Source organism: Miscanthus floridulus, chromosome 7 (genome assembly GCF_019320115.1).
Source record: "Miscanthus floridulus cultivar M001 chromosome 7, ASM1932011v1, whole genome shotgun sequence".
Taxonomy (NCBI): Eukaryota; Viridiplantae; Streptophyta; class Magnoliopsida; order Poales; family Poaceae; genus Miscanthus; species Miscanthus floridulus.
This window is the reverse complement of record NC_089586.1, coordinates 128,671,514-128,686,054: the sequence shown is the minus strand read 5'-3', so window position 1 is coordinate 128,686,054 and position 14,541 is coordinate 128,671,514. Positions and strand designations below refer to the sequence as shown.

General features: G+C 40.3%; 1 long non-coding RNA gene across 1 annotated transcript; it reads right to left on the bottom strand.

The window, feature by feature from the left end:
* LOC136464742 (uncharacterized) lies at nt 1-723 on the bottom strand. The gene is made up of 2 exons (XR_010761259.1): nt 433-723; nt 1-348 (listed from the first exon to the last, which is right to left on the bottom strand). It is a non-coding gene; the product is annotated as an uncharacterized lncRNA (long non-coding RNA).
* Nucleotides 724-14,541: the final 13,818 nt, after the last annotated feature.

Here is a 14,541-nt window from a genome sequence, read left to right as displayed (position 1 = left end):
AGCAGAGAAAATTTGAAAGCCGAATCCATGTTCACACAGATAATTGGTGAAAGTGTCAGTTAGAAATATCAAAGTAGGAGCAGCACAGCACTACAATGAACAAGTAGGGAAATCCATAAGCAAACTGCAGACTTATACAAAGCCAATTTAGCAAAGCAAATCATAGTTAAACCTGCATGTTCCTATTGAACTCGTTTCAGTGATTCAAGCAGGGTAAACTCTCCTCCACTCATTATGCCCAAAACTTGCTGGCCACCAGCGCTGACACGCTCATCCACTCCTTATGCCCAAAAGTTGCTGGCCAACGAATCCAACTCATCCACCTTCTTTTGGTACACCCTTTGACCCCTGACATCCGCGCACACACAAAATGCTGATGTACCAAAATGAATGAAATCTCAAATCAACTGAAACACAGATGATAGCACGCACCTTCAGATTTGGTAAGCGACGGAGATGACGAGAGAAGCACAATCATTATCCAACGAACACACCAGAGCCGCAGCTGGCGTCGGCAACTCCGGCTCTGCCGCCGCCGCCCCCACCTTCGCTCTGCCGTCGCGTCCGTGTCCGCCTCTGCCGCCGCATCCGCGTCCACCTACGCCGCCGCCTCCGGAGACACCAGAGCCAGCGCGGGCGTTGGCACCTACGCCTCTGCTTCCGGCGCCGATGAGAAACAAGTGGACTCTCTCCCCCTCTCTGCCGAGCAATGAAGCTTGAGTAGAAAAAAAAAACGCCAAAACAGACTGAAAATGGGCCGACGTAGTAAAACGAGCCCATTACGCGGACACGGACTCAAAAATAACACGAATCTCAACAAGATCACAGCCACAGAAAACTGACTGATTAAGAGACAGAATAACACCCGATGAATAGAAATTCCGTTTTTGTTTTCCGACTCTGCGTGCACCGCTGCACCTAACATTACTTCACAATTTGGGCCTGAGACGGGGATTCTGAGGCTCTGAGCTATTGCATATCCACATTAGGCAATTGGGCCGGCCCAATACGGCGCCTAGCAGCTAGTAGCAGCCTAGCACTGTTCGTCTGTTCCGTTCCGTTTCTTGTTCTTTTCCTTTCTTGCTGCTGCTTCTTCCCTTGACCTCTCCTGTAGTCCTGTTCTTCTACAGCAGCTAGCAAGGCAAACTCCTGGTTTAGTTCAAAAAAATTTTAAGTCACCTGTCACATCGAATGTTTAGACATATGCATGGAGCATTAAATGCAGACGAAAAAAACTAATTGTACAGTTTAGTTGGAGATCACGAGACAAATCTTTTGAGTCTAATTAGCCTATAATTAAACACTAATTACCAAATACTAACGAAAGTGCTATAGTAGCAAAAGCTAAAAAAATTTCGCGAACTAAACACACAATCCGATCCGCCGCCTAGTGTGTCTTTTCTTCAGAATTTTTTTAATATTATAAGAGCCAAATGTTGGCCTTGTCTCCCTAATTTGCGTCGGGAAAAAAAAACGACGAAAAAAAACGCCGCAGGCGTGGTCAAAAGCACGGTAAAAAAAAAATCGCTCGAGAATAAAATTTCTCTTCTCCCACGCCGGCTCCCCTCGACCGCCGCAGCCCCTGCGCGCCCCCCCCCCCCCCCCCCCCCGGTCTCGCTCAAGCGAACTGCCGTCCGCTCACTCCGTCGCCGGACGACGTCGCCAAGCCGCCGCCGCCGGACGCGACGCCCTTGCACCTGCGATCTTACCTGATCATGCACCTCGGATGCTCTTTCGGTGCTCAGTGCACTGAATGATTCGCGCCGGTGGTGCGTCCTTGTCATGAAGCATGCTGTCAGTGGATGAATTATTCACCGACGAGCACTGCTCCGGCCGTGGCCTGAAATGAAATATTTCTCCCTTCCAATTGATATGGAGATGGATTTCTCTAGCTCCAACATCAATGGTTGCATTTGCGGTACTTAAAAATGGTCTTCCTAGGATTATTGGTGTTCTAAAATCGGGATTTATATCTAGCACCACAAAATCTACAGGAACAAAACAATTCCTTATTCGGACAGGAATATCCTCCGCAATTCCTGCCGGATACCGAATTGATTGATCGGCGAGTTGCAAACACATCGGAGTAGGTGATAATGAATTGTGATTTAATTTGTCATATACCACCTTGGGCATGACACTGACACTAGCCCCTAAATCACACAGGGCTTGGTCAAATTGTTGGGTCCTGACACTACTAGAGAACAGACTTTAGAACGATGTCCCAATTTGGCATTAGCCTCGGCATTTTTTTGTCCCCGGGACTAAAGGACCCTTTAGTCCCGGTTGGTAATACCAACCGGGACTAAAGGTCCCTGCCCAACGGTCGTCCACGGGGCAGGGGCCTTTAGTCCCGGCTAGTAATACCAGCCGGGACTAAAGCTTTTAGTCCCGGTTTAGGTGATGCTCCGGGAATAAAGATTAATCTTTAGTCCCGGTTTGGATCCCTAACCGGGACTAATAATCTCGGCCTATAATTCAGCTCATTTCTTCCTCCCGAGCCCGAGCCATTCCATTCAAACTCACTGTCTCTGTTTTTCAGCTTGCTGTTGTTCTTGCTCTCTCCCCCTCCATTGGTGTTGCTCTTCGATTTTAGAGGTAACAAACTTAATCCTCTTATGTTTTATCAGTAGCTTATCTCATTTTGCGATGTAGATGCATGTGTAACTTTATATATTGGATTTTATTATGATTTTATATGTAAACTTAGAAAATTGTAGAAAATCCGTACTAGTTAAACTTGCGGACCGTGTTCAAGTCGGCGAGCATGTTCTCTGCCGAGCGGTAACGGACGTCAAGGAGGAGCTTTGATTCTACGAGGGAGAGCGGCAACGGTCGTGGAAGACCGTGTTCCCTTTCTCGTAGAATCGGAGCTCTTCATTGGCCTAGTACGGTGCCGTCCGGTGGAGAAATGCTCGCCGAGTTGATCACGTAAGCAAGGTCAACTAGTACGGATGGTTATTTATTGAAACATGTTTTTGAGCTATAATTTGATGGATATTTGATAACTTCAGACCTACAAATGTCATCTACAAATGTTACTATCCTCGGCAACCTAAACGTCCGCGAACTCGCCGATATCGAGCAGGTCACTTAGAATTATTTTTTCCATGAAATGAACTACTTAGAAATCATGCCTTTTTTTAGAATTAAATTTTTCATGAAATAAAAAATTTAGTAAATAGTTAGAAAATTATAGAAAATTCGTACTAGTTGAACTTGCGGACCGTGTTTAGCTCGGTCAACATGTTCTCTGCCGAGCGGTAACGGACGTCAAGGAGAAACTTTGATGCTACGAGGGAGAGCGGCAACGGTCGTGGAAGACCGTGTTTCCTTTCTCGTAGAATCGGAGCTCTTCCTTGGCCAAGTACAGTGCCGTCCGGTGGAGAAATGCTGGCCAAGATGATCACGTAAGCAAGGTCAACTAGTACGGATGGTTATTTATTGAAACATGTGAAATCCGTACTAGTTTTGTTTAAATATATTATTTTAGAAAATATGAAATTTACACTAGTTTGTAAAAATAAGTATAGAAAGTAGATGACAACTGGTACCGGATCATCGGCCTCTCGTTCGGTTGCGAAACGACTGAGGCCAGAACTCCCTCTCATTATCTACGGCAAGTGTAAGCAGAAGATTGTGATGGAGTACCGAGTCAAGAGACAGGGACCCAACAAGGGTCGTGTTTTCGACAAGTGCCCGGATCGCGATGTGAGTTTCTTACGTATTTTATCTTTATGACTAATTGACCTGCTTTTCTTGAATATTTTTGACTAAATATTTTTTGGCTTTAATTACAGTGGGAGGGCAATGGATGTGATGGTTGGTATTGGGAGGAAGATTATGCTACATACGTGCAGAATTTGGGTGCGTTTGAGGTAGCGGCTGCTGCTGATGAGGCAGTGAGCCAGCAGGAGAAGCTTATTGATATTCAACAGAAGAATGATTTGTCTGTTTTAGTTGTGTACGATCATGAAATAATTATGTTACTGAAGTGCATTGTAGTTTTAGTTTGTTTAGTGATAGTTGAAATTGCTTACGTTGTAGTCAGACTTAGTTAATTAATCAACCGTGTGTGTGTCATTTATGTTGTGTAATAAAATACTAAATTATGTTTAAGGTTTTCATAATTTGTCGTGTAATACAGATTATGTTATGTCATTGGATGTACAATGCCGATCGCCGCTCCCAAGACTTTATTGAGGGCTTGCACTATTTCTTAGGTGTGGCCGAGGCAAATAAGCGGGATGGTTTCATGTGCTGTCCATGTGCCCTATGTAAGAATTTAAAGGAATATTCAAGCTCAATGAGTCTTCATTCACATTTGCTTAAGTCAGGTTTTATGTCAAACTATATATGTTGGACTAAGCATGGAGAAAGCAGGGTCATGATGGAAGAAGGTGAAGGAGAAGATTTAGACATTGATGATATTATTACTCAGTATGGTGCCTTTGATGATACTACAATGGGGGGAGATGAAGAAGAGGTAGCGGTAGAAGATGATCTCGGTGATGCTCTTGGCGATGCCATTCGTGATGCATAACAAGAATGGGAAAGTGAAAAAGAGAAAGTTAAGTTCGAGCGCATGCTTGAGGATCATAGGAAGTTGCTATACCCGACGGCCGAAGAGGGGCAAAAAAAGCTGGGTACAACACTGGAATTGCTACAGTGGAAGGCAAAGAATGGTATATCCGACAAGGCATTTGGGAATTTATTGAACCTCATAAAGAAGATGCTTCCGAAGCCAAATGAATTGCCCACCACTACGTACAAAGCAAAAAGGTTGTCTGCCCATTGGGATTAAAAATCCAGAAGATACATGCATATCCTAATGACTGCATCCTCTACCATGGCAATGAATACGAGAATTTGGATGAATGCCCGGTATGTAAAGCATCGCGGTATAAGATCAGGCGCGATGATCCTGGTGACGTCGAGGGTGAACAATGTCCTAGAAAGAAAATCCCTACCAAGGTTATGTGGTATGCTCCTATAATACCATGCTTAAAACGTTTGTTCAGAAATAAAGACAATGCAAAGTTGTTGCGGTGGTATAAAGAAGACCATAAGGTAGACAATATGCTGAGACACCCAACTGATGGGTCCCAGTGGAGAGCGATAGACAGGGAATTTCCAGAGTTTGCAAATGAGGCTAGAAACTTAAGGTTCGCCTTAAGTATAGATGGTATGAATCCTTTTGGAGAGCAGAGCACTAGTCATAGCACTTGGCCAGTTACTCTATGTATCTACAACCTTCCTCCATGGTTATGCATGAAGCGGAAGTTCATTATGATGCCGATCCTCATCCAAGGTCCGAGGCAACCTGGCAACGATATTGATGTCTATCTGAAGCCATTAGTTGAAGAACTTTTAGTTTTATGGTTCCAACATAGAAGTCTATCGACCAGACAACTCTGAAGAAGTGTCGGTTCAAGCCCTTAATGCTTTTTTTCAAGATACTGGTTTAACCTTGGATCAATTGATGGGCAAAGCTCCAATCCAGAACCTGGAAGTTGATACCTGGAAGACTTATAAATATGGCAAAAGTCTATACAACCCTGCGGCTCTGAATGAATTGGGTACGCAAATGTACTTGCTCAATAAGTGGTACATGCAGGCGTGTGGCAGGGGTGAGCAGTGGATCTTTATCAGATTTAGAGACCATCATTACTTCCATGGCGATGACATCTTACATATTAGTTTCGAAGAATTGCATCAACTATACCACATGGACGCTCTGGACAAATCAATCATTAGCTCCTTTTGTTTGTAAGTGATTCTTACTTTTATTTAATAAACTCACTTCCATGCATATGTGTATATAATTATCCTCACATGTAACTTATATTTATATACAGATTCCAGATATCAGAGCTCCAAAGAATATAAGACACCAGTGTTGGCTTCATTGATCCTGATATCGTATTCAAAACCGGTATTATTGTTAAGGAGCGATAGGTATCTGAAGCACAGGAGAATATCATGATGTTCTTCGTGAAGCAGCACGACAAGACAACAATACTTTTCCCATACAACTTTGAGTAAGTGTTAATAATAATGTAGTCTACACATTTTATGTAATATCAATACAACTTATATGCATGTACGTGTGTGTATAAACTAATGCAGTTTTCACTGGATACTCATTGTCATTGAGTTAAACTCAAGTCGGTTACTAATCTTTGACTCGTTGAGAAAAGAATGAGCACTATACCAAGATATAATAGACATTATCTAGGGGTAATTTCGATCTCTCGCGCACAACTATTATTGAATAGACTTTGTCATAATTTATTAACGATCATACATTATTGGTCGCACAGGGTTTGGAAAGAGTTTATTTGGCAACATCGCAAGGATTGCAAGGCACCACTTAATGTAGTTGAAATACCAGTAAGTTGTACTATATACACTTCCCCACGTGTTTAATTACTATATCGTACTTCAATTTATGTGTGAGATGATGAGAATAATCTTCTTCTCGTACAATGGTGTTTGCGGCAGGAACCAGATAATAACTTGTGTGGATACTATGTTTGTGAATTTATCACTGCGCACATAAGAAGAACTCCTAAAGATGTCCTCAGAGTACGTATATATCAATTTTTATTTATTTTTAAATGAATATATATACATATATGTGTATTAATACTTTTCCTTTTATTTCAAATGCAAGACTGAATGGTTGAAATGAAGGGTCATGCAAAAAGACCATCTGAAAGCAGTTCAAGAGTCAATAGCAGGATATCTTCTAGAAAAAGTGCTAAATCCCAACAGCGAGTTCTACTTTGATCCTAAGGAATAAATGATGTAAATTAAATGTTTATTGATATCGTTATTTTCGAGAACAAGATTATGAAAGTGTTGTATATATACATATATATATATATATCTATAATATATATAGTTTCATACTTTATTCGAATATAATAATGCTCAAGATGAGAATTAGATGTAATTATACGCATGCGTGTATTTATATTAGCAGCGTAGAATACGTACATAAAAACATATTATATATTAAACAAATACGTGTAACTGAACTGAAAACAAATTAAACAAAAAAAAAGAAAAAGAAAAGGAACCTTTAGTCCCGGTTGGGGTTACCAACCGGGACTAAAGGGTGAACCGTTAGTCCCGGTTGGTGTTACAAACCGGGACTAAAGGGTGCGCCAGGTTTGCTCGGCTGGATGTTACCAACCGGGACTAAAGGTCCCTCTTTAGTCCCGGCTCGATGACCCGGGACTGAAGGTTCCACCTTTAGTCCCGGGATCGTTGTCCCGGCGCGGTAACCAGGACTAAAGGCTGTTACCGCCCGGGACAATAAGTTCATTCTGTAGTAGTGCGATAGAGCAAGAAATAGTGGGATTTCCAGGATCTTTCTTTTTCTCGGGCAATCGATTTAATATGGCCGCACTACATTGCTCTGTTAATTTCACCACTTCGGTATTCGGGATGAATTTCTTTCTATTGAGAATATCTTTTAAATATTTTGCATAAGTAGGTACTTCCATAGCATCTACTAGAGGCACATTAATATACAATTTCTGTATCACTTCTACGGATTTTCGAAATTGTTCATCTTCTTTTGATTTTCTACTACGATCAGGGAATGGTAATACTTCGGTATCATAAAATTCATGAGGAGCGGTTCTTACCTTTCCTTGGGTTGCAATAGGATTTTCTTCAGTTTCAGCCTCTTCTTCTATTACCTTTTTCCTAGGCGTAGAATCAGGGTATGGTGGATCACGGGTGGCTTTACCGCCTCTCGTGGTTACCGCATTAACTTTTTCATTATGATAAGAGATTTTTGAATTTAAATTGGCCAATTGCCTCTCTATCTTTTTATTAAAGTCAAGTTGTTCCCTAATGGCTGAATAAAAGATATGCATTTTAACATGGATTTCTCCTAAGATTTTATCATGATCAAGCAACATAAGATTTAAACTCTCATTGATCCTAGCTTGATTAAAAATAAGGCTCTTAAGAGAAGAATTACTAAATGAGGATTCTACGGGATCACCTGGACTCTCATGCGGATTCCACCTTTGATAAAGTTGGAATGGCGGAGGTCCGTACCCTCCATCATTTAAGAGTGATTTAGTGTTGGCATCTCTTAGCATCGCTTAAGTTAAGTTGTCATCCCCAACACGACACTAGAGATGTGGTTGTCCTTATGATCCTAACACTTACACATAAAATATAAAATAAAGGTTATCTGCAAGCGCACAGATAAAATACACCCGTTGTAGCATTTCACCTAGGAATGTTCCAGGTATCGTTATTTATACTTTACCACTGGGAATGGACATGAAATATAAAGAATATAGGCTATAACTTTTACACACACATGTGATAAAAGAATAACTAGATCACTACCTTTACTCAAGACAGGGATTCAATCATATGATAAAGATAATAATAAGATAAATAATACTAGAATATCCTATAAAGGTCCTAAGAGCTTTTCCACCTATAGCACTAGCGTTGATTAGAATGAGAGATTAGAGAATGATTCCTAGTTATCCTAATTACAAGTCATGGTATACATTAATTAGTGCAATTACATCTAGCAGTCATTGTATCAACTATATTATATTCTAAACATAAGAGAATTTCTAAGGAGGATTAAAATCAGAGTTTAATACAACCTTGAAATGGGGTGGTCTTGCTTGGCCTATAGACGGGGAGTGGGCTACAGATGACTCAACAGGACTGTCACTCCCGCGATCTACCACTTGGTGTCCTGGAATATAGGGTGCATTCATAGGTAAACAATGTATAAACACCTCGCTTACACACAGTCGACCACTCACCCTCTGATCACAAGGATGAGCGCTATACGAACATGTGATTGAATATAAATATAATCTAACTATGCTAGGGCCTCGTTCACTTTACAAAAAAAGTGAACCTGATGAATAGTACCACTTTCGTCTTATTTGGCAAATATTGTCCAATCATGGACCAACTAGGCTCAAAAGATTCATCTCGTGATTTCCAACTAAACTGTGTAATTAGTTATTTTTTTACCTACATTTAATACTCCATGCAAGCGGCTAAAAATTGATGTGATGGAGAGAGAGTGAAAAAACTTGGAATTTGGATGGCATCTAAACAAGGCCTAGATGTATAATCAAAGTAGACGATGAACATTATAACTATGAATATATAATCAATTAAGATCAAAGTCATATCAAGTAGAACAATATATGATCAACTAGAACAAGAACTAGAAGAACAATAAGAACTAGAACAAGAACACGATGAACTAGACGAATTAGACAATGAACTAGATGATGAACAAGATGAACTAGATGAACAAATAGACAAATAGATCAATAATGTTGATACAAGAGAGAAGTACAAGGCTTTACCGAGCCTCCTCGCGACACAATCCGGAATCCAAGCGTTGCTTGCCTCCTCTAATTCTATTCTATCTAGCTATGCCCTAGGTTTGGTGGAGCTCTAAGGTTATCCTTTCGAGGGACACCTCTAAGTACAATGATTATGATTGAGATTGAATCATCCTTTAGGGGGGGTCTGGGTCTGGCTATATAGTCCGGCGAGGTGAACCGCAGCCCTCGGATCAAACCAACTTGGATAGACGGTGGATTCGTGGAGTAGAGTCATGTTGTAACACGTTGCGCGAAGGAGAACGGGATCAGGCTCCCTGACGGGCCGGGCGTCCTGGGGGTGGGGCCGGCCGGCCCCACCTAGCAGCCCCTAGGTGTCCGCTTCACTCTGGTGTCTTTTGGAACTTTCTACGTCCTTCTAGTGCCGAGGTCTCATCTGTTTGCGCAATTAATCATGTCGTGGTAGGTTTCTCCTCTCTCCAGATCCTGTTTTAATCCCTGGAAAATAATAATTCATAGAGTTGTGGAATTCTATCAGTTTAGTCCCTAAAACTTATGGTGAAGATAGTTCTAGGATGTTCTAGAGACTTCCCAAGTCATATTCCACCAAAAGATGTGATATCTTTCTCTCCAGAACTCCAAATATAGCAAGTGAGATGTCCGTTTTGATCGTCTCGACGAGCTCTTCGCAATGGTGCACTCTAATTCATCACTTGAAATACTTTTATATGGTGAAATATTGAATATCCTACAAAACAAGTGAAAATGCCTACACTCGTGGAACTCGTTAGAATCAAACCCTACAACTATGCTTTATAGATCAATTCTTATCAAATTAGGCAATAGTTGATGGTCTATGGTTGACATTAAGGAGCATCAACAAGTTCCCCCAAGCTTACCCTTTGCTAGTCCCTTAGCAAAGCCTCTTTAGCATTGGATCAGGAGTTGCTACTATGCTTTCACACCTCAAAAGTACACATGCGTTCAAACAAGAATTCTCCTCCGGATTAGAATCAATCATTCTAACTTTCAAACTTACTCGTATTACCTTCAACCATGGAGCTTCTTAGCCTTCACTTGTGTCTTGAGTAATTGAAAAGCAGAACGATCAAGTCAAGCACTATGTTTCAAGTCTTTGATCAACCTTTATTTTGGAGTTTTGCAAGGTTTTCAAAATAAAACTCAGAGTTTTCTTTGTATGATCCTCTCAAGTCTCTCATTTGTGGTATTTGTGGATCCTCACCAAGGCAACAATGGTAGTTTGCCTTCTCTCTCCTCTCAGAATATGTGGTATTTTTGGCATGAGGCAGAATAACATTGTGCCTTTTCTCTTCTCACCCTATAACTAATAGGCTTATGTGGAGTTCATAGGTGAAGAGACAGCCTATACATACTTGCACAACATATATTGCAAAGTCAAACAATGGATCCAGAGAAACGAGGCATACAATCAAATCAAGATGTGCATGTGTGTGGACCTATATATGTGGAGTGGATATATGGTGGAAGTGGTATGAAAACATAGTGGAACTGGTGGAAAAGGTGAAAACATGGTTGAAACATGATGGAAACATAATTCTACTCTTGCTCCTTGGAAACATACCTCTCTTTTGGAACTTGGAAACACTTGCTAGAGATCATGGGCTATCTTTCTTTCTTTCTCTCTTTCTCTCTTTTTTTAGGCAGGCATCGAAGTATCCATTGTTTTAATATCTTGGACACTTGTCCATTTTTTCTCAATACTCTTTTCTTTCTTTTGCATAGCCACATGACTCTTTTCTGCAATAAACTGTTGAGAGATAAAAACAAGGACTTGGAGCATTTATAACTGGAACTATGGAGTGTATGGATATGTGGAAAATATTTTTGGTTGCTCACTCCTAGTGTAGGAGTAGAACATTTTTGGGTGGATCTAAATGGAAAACATATTGTTGCGTACTTCTAGGGTAGAAGCAACATATTTGGGTGGAGTGTACATGATCCTGATTTTAACTGCATGACAAGTCTCTAAGGTATCAACAAAGTTTGACCACACTCAATGCATATACAAGCAGCAAATCTATAAGTGGACTTCCTAATCTATCAAGCATGTATATATGGCTGTGGTAGGAATTTAAGCTCTCATCATACAGGAACTCATCATGTAGCTATTTTAGGATTTCAAAAGATAAATCTCCAAAACTCTAGTATCACTTAGAACAAGATAAATAGTAGCTCAGACCTTCTCATATCATACCTATCAACTACCTAGACTTAGATCAAGCATATGCCCCACAAGTATCAAGTTTAGAGCAAATTTTCATGTCAAAATAATCTTATCTAAAACTCAGGAGAATTCAAGGCTGAAAACTAGGTACTTGAAAAGAATTACAGCAGAGCAACTATTCATCATTTCCATGCATACAGGATTATCTTAAAGAGCTCATTTATTCTAAGGCAGTAAAGCAACTTTGCACACTCCCTCTTTTTTTATTACCTAAACATCTTTAAGCAAAACCACACTAGCTAATATTTATATGTTCTAACAAGCAAACTTTTTATTTTGGTTTCTTAGTTATGTCTCTTTTTATTTCTTTTTTATAATAACTAATATAGATAAATCACACGAAAGGAAAGAAATACTTATCTAGATACATAGGGGATGCTTTTCCCCCAAGCTGGATGTTGACATAGTTGTTCGTCTTGAATCTTTGACAGTGTAGATGCACTCCTCTTCTCTAGAGCTCTAAGGGTAGTGCTCTCGGAGTGGATGAAAACATCTATCTATGCTCCTTCAAATTTTGCTAAACTCAAATAGACAACAAAGCTCGTGGAATAGATTAAGCGTTAGTGATAAACCTTCTATGTCTCAATTGTCTAGAGCCTTTCAGAAATTGACAGAATCTCTCAATATTTTTGGATTTTCATTTTTATATGCAGATGAAAAATGCAAGAAATATATATATATATATATTTATGCCTCCACAGTAAATAGCTGGAACAAACTTACTTACATGGGGCTTCAAAGTTTTTTTTAAATGCAAGAGATGATGTAATATAATATTTTTATTTTCTTTTTTTCAATGCAAGATTATTAAAGACAGAAATGAATGATTATATAAATGATTAAGAACTAAGGGTGGCTCCAGAAATAACTATGATTAAGTAAATATGCTAGAATAAAATTATCTAATGCAAAAAAAATATGCAAATAACTACCGATTTTACCTTTCGATGAAGGTTCGGAGATTTAGGTTCGTCGAACCGGACCACTTGCCCTTACACCTTTTCTTGTGTTGATGTGTCCGGCGTTGTCTCTTTCTTCTTCCACACCTTCTTGGACTGAGGACTCTCTTTCTGTGGTTCATTTTTCTGAGCTTCTTCCTCTTTGCAATATGTAGTGACAGGTGTGTTTTCTGTTGGTGGTGTAACTTTTTCTTCAAGGGGTCTTTCATTTTTCTCTAATTCATCGCCCCAACGATCTTCATATCTGGACACTTCTCCTGGATAGTCTGCCCATCCATCTTTAGTGATTTGCTTCTTTTGGCGCTGAGAGCGATGTCTCCTTGACATGTTCTTCTTAGGTTTCTCATAGGTGGTATAGCTATTGAAGTAACAGCACACCTTCTCTGCAGGAAATTGGAAATGGATCTGTCCTGATTTCATGTAGATGATTGCACTAGTGGTGTTGAGGAACGATCTTCCTAAGATGAGGTGGACATCATCTTCATCTCCCATGTCTAAAATCATGAAGTCGGTTGGAACATAGTGATCTCGGATATTGACCATGATGTCTTTTGCAATTCCCTCAGGAAATAGGAATGATTGGTCTGCCAGTTGTATGCGTACATATGTCTGATGTAAAGGTCTATTACCATATAAATGCTTATATGTTACCGTAGACATTATGTTGACACTTGAGCCGATATCGCAGAACATCTTGTAGAAGGTACTTCCCTCAATCTTGCAATCAATGGTTGGTACTCCTAAATCATCCTTCTTGGTGAGATATGGTGATGACAGAAGGTGGCCATACTTTGACTCAATAGTGTTGACCATCCACACTAGATCTTCTCTTTGTTGCATAGCTTTGTTCCTCCTTCGGTTGTTGTTCTTCTTCTTCGGAGCAGCAGTTGGATCGGCATAGATGTACGGTGTTTGAGGATGGACAGGAGCCTTGAGTGTACGCTTCTTGAAACTGAATCTCTCCTTCCTATCATTGATTGTGAAATAGATCTTGGCACTATCCGCGTAGATGATGGCTTTGGCTGTGCTTAAGAATGGTTGTCCCAAGATGATGGGTGCTCTTTCATCTCCTCCTGTTTCCACAACCACAAAGTCTACCGGTACACCTGAGTGTCCAACTCGAACGTAGACATCTTCAAGAATTCCCTTGGGGTAGCACAGTGTCTGATCTGCAAGCTGCAAACACATAGTTGAATACAATAAAGGTTCACCATGAATTTTCTCATAAATTACCCGTGGCATGATGTTGACACTTGCTCCAAGGTCACAGACAGCTTCTTCAAAAGTGTAAGCTCCAATGGCGATAGGGATAACAGGTCTCCCTAGACCACCTTTCTTCTTTGGTAGGGAATCATCCTCCCATGCTCTTGATGGCGCGGTGAAGAAATGTCCTGCATTATAAATGTCTAAAAGATTCGCAGTTTCTAAATCTTCCGGCTTCCCCAGAATCTTACCTTTCTCGATCATAGGAACCGAAGCTGCTAACTAAGATATTTGTGATTCTATCATCTTATTAAAGCTATGTTGATTCTTTATCAAAGAAGTAAAGCTATCCATTCTACTATTAATGGTTTCTAAAATTTTATCATTGGAAGCTAAATTTCTGGACATGTTCTCAATAACTTTATTTTGATTAATAATCATTTCTCTCAAGGGTGGTTGGTTAAAGTTATTACCTTGGTAGTTACCTGAGTAATTAGGCCCTTGTTACTGACTCCATCCTTGATTCTGTTCAGGACGATAATTGGTATTGTTGTTGATGAAGTTCACATCCTCTTGTATTTCAGGGTAGTTACTCCCTAAGTGGCCAGTGCCTCCACACTCCTCACAGGTCATGCGAGAATCGTGAATGAGCTTGACTTCTTTCTTCTCATTATCTCGTTCTTCAAACTTCTTCATGAGCAGGTCCAATTTAGCAGACAACATGTCTACCTCTTTGAGTTGATGCATTCCTCCTCCT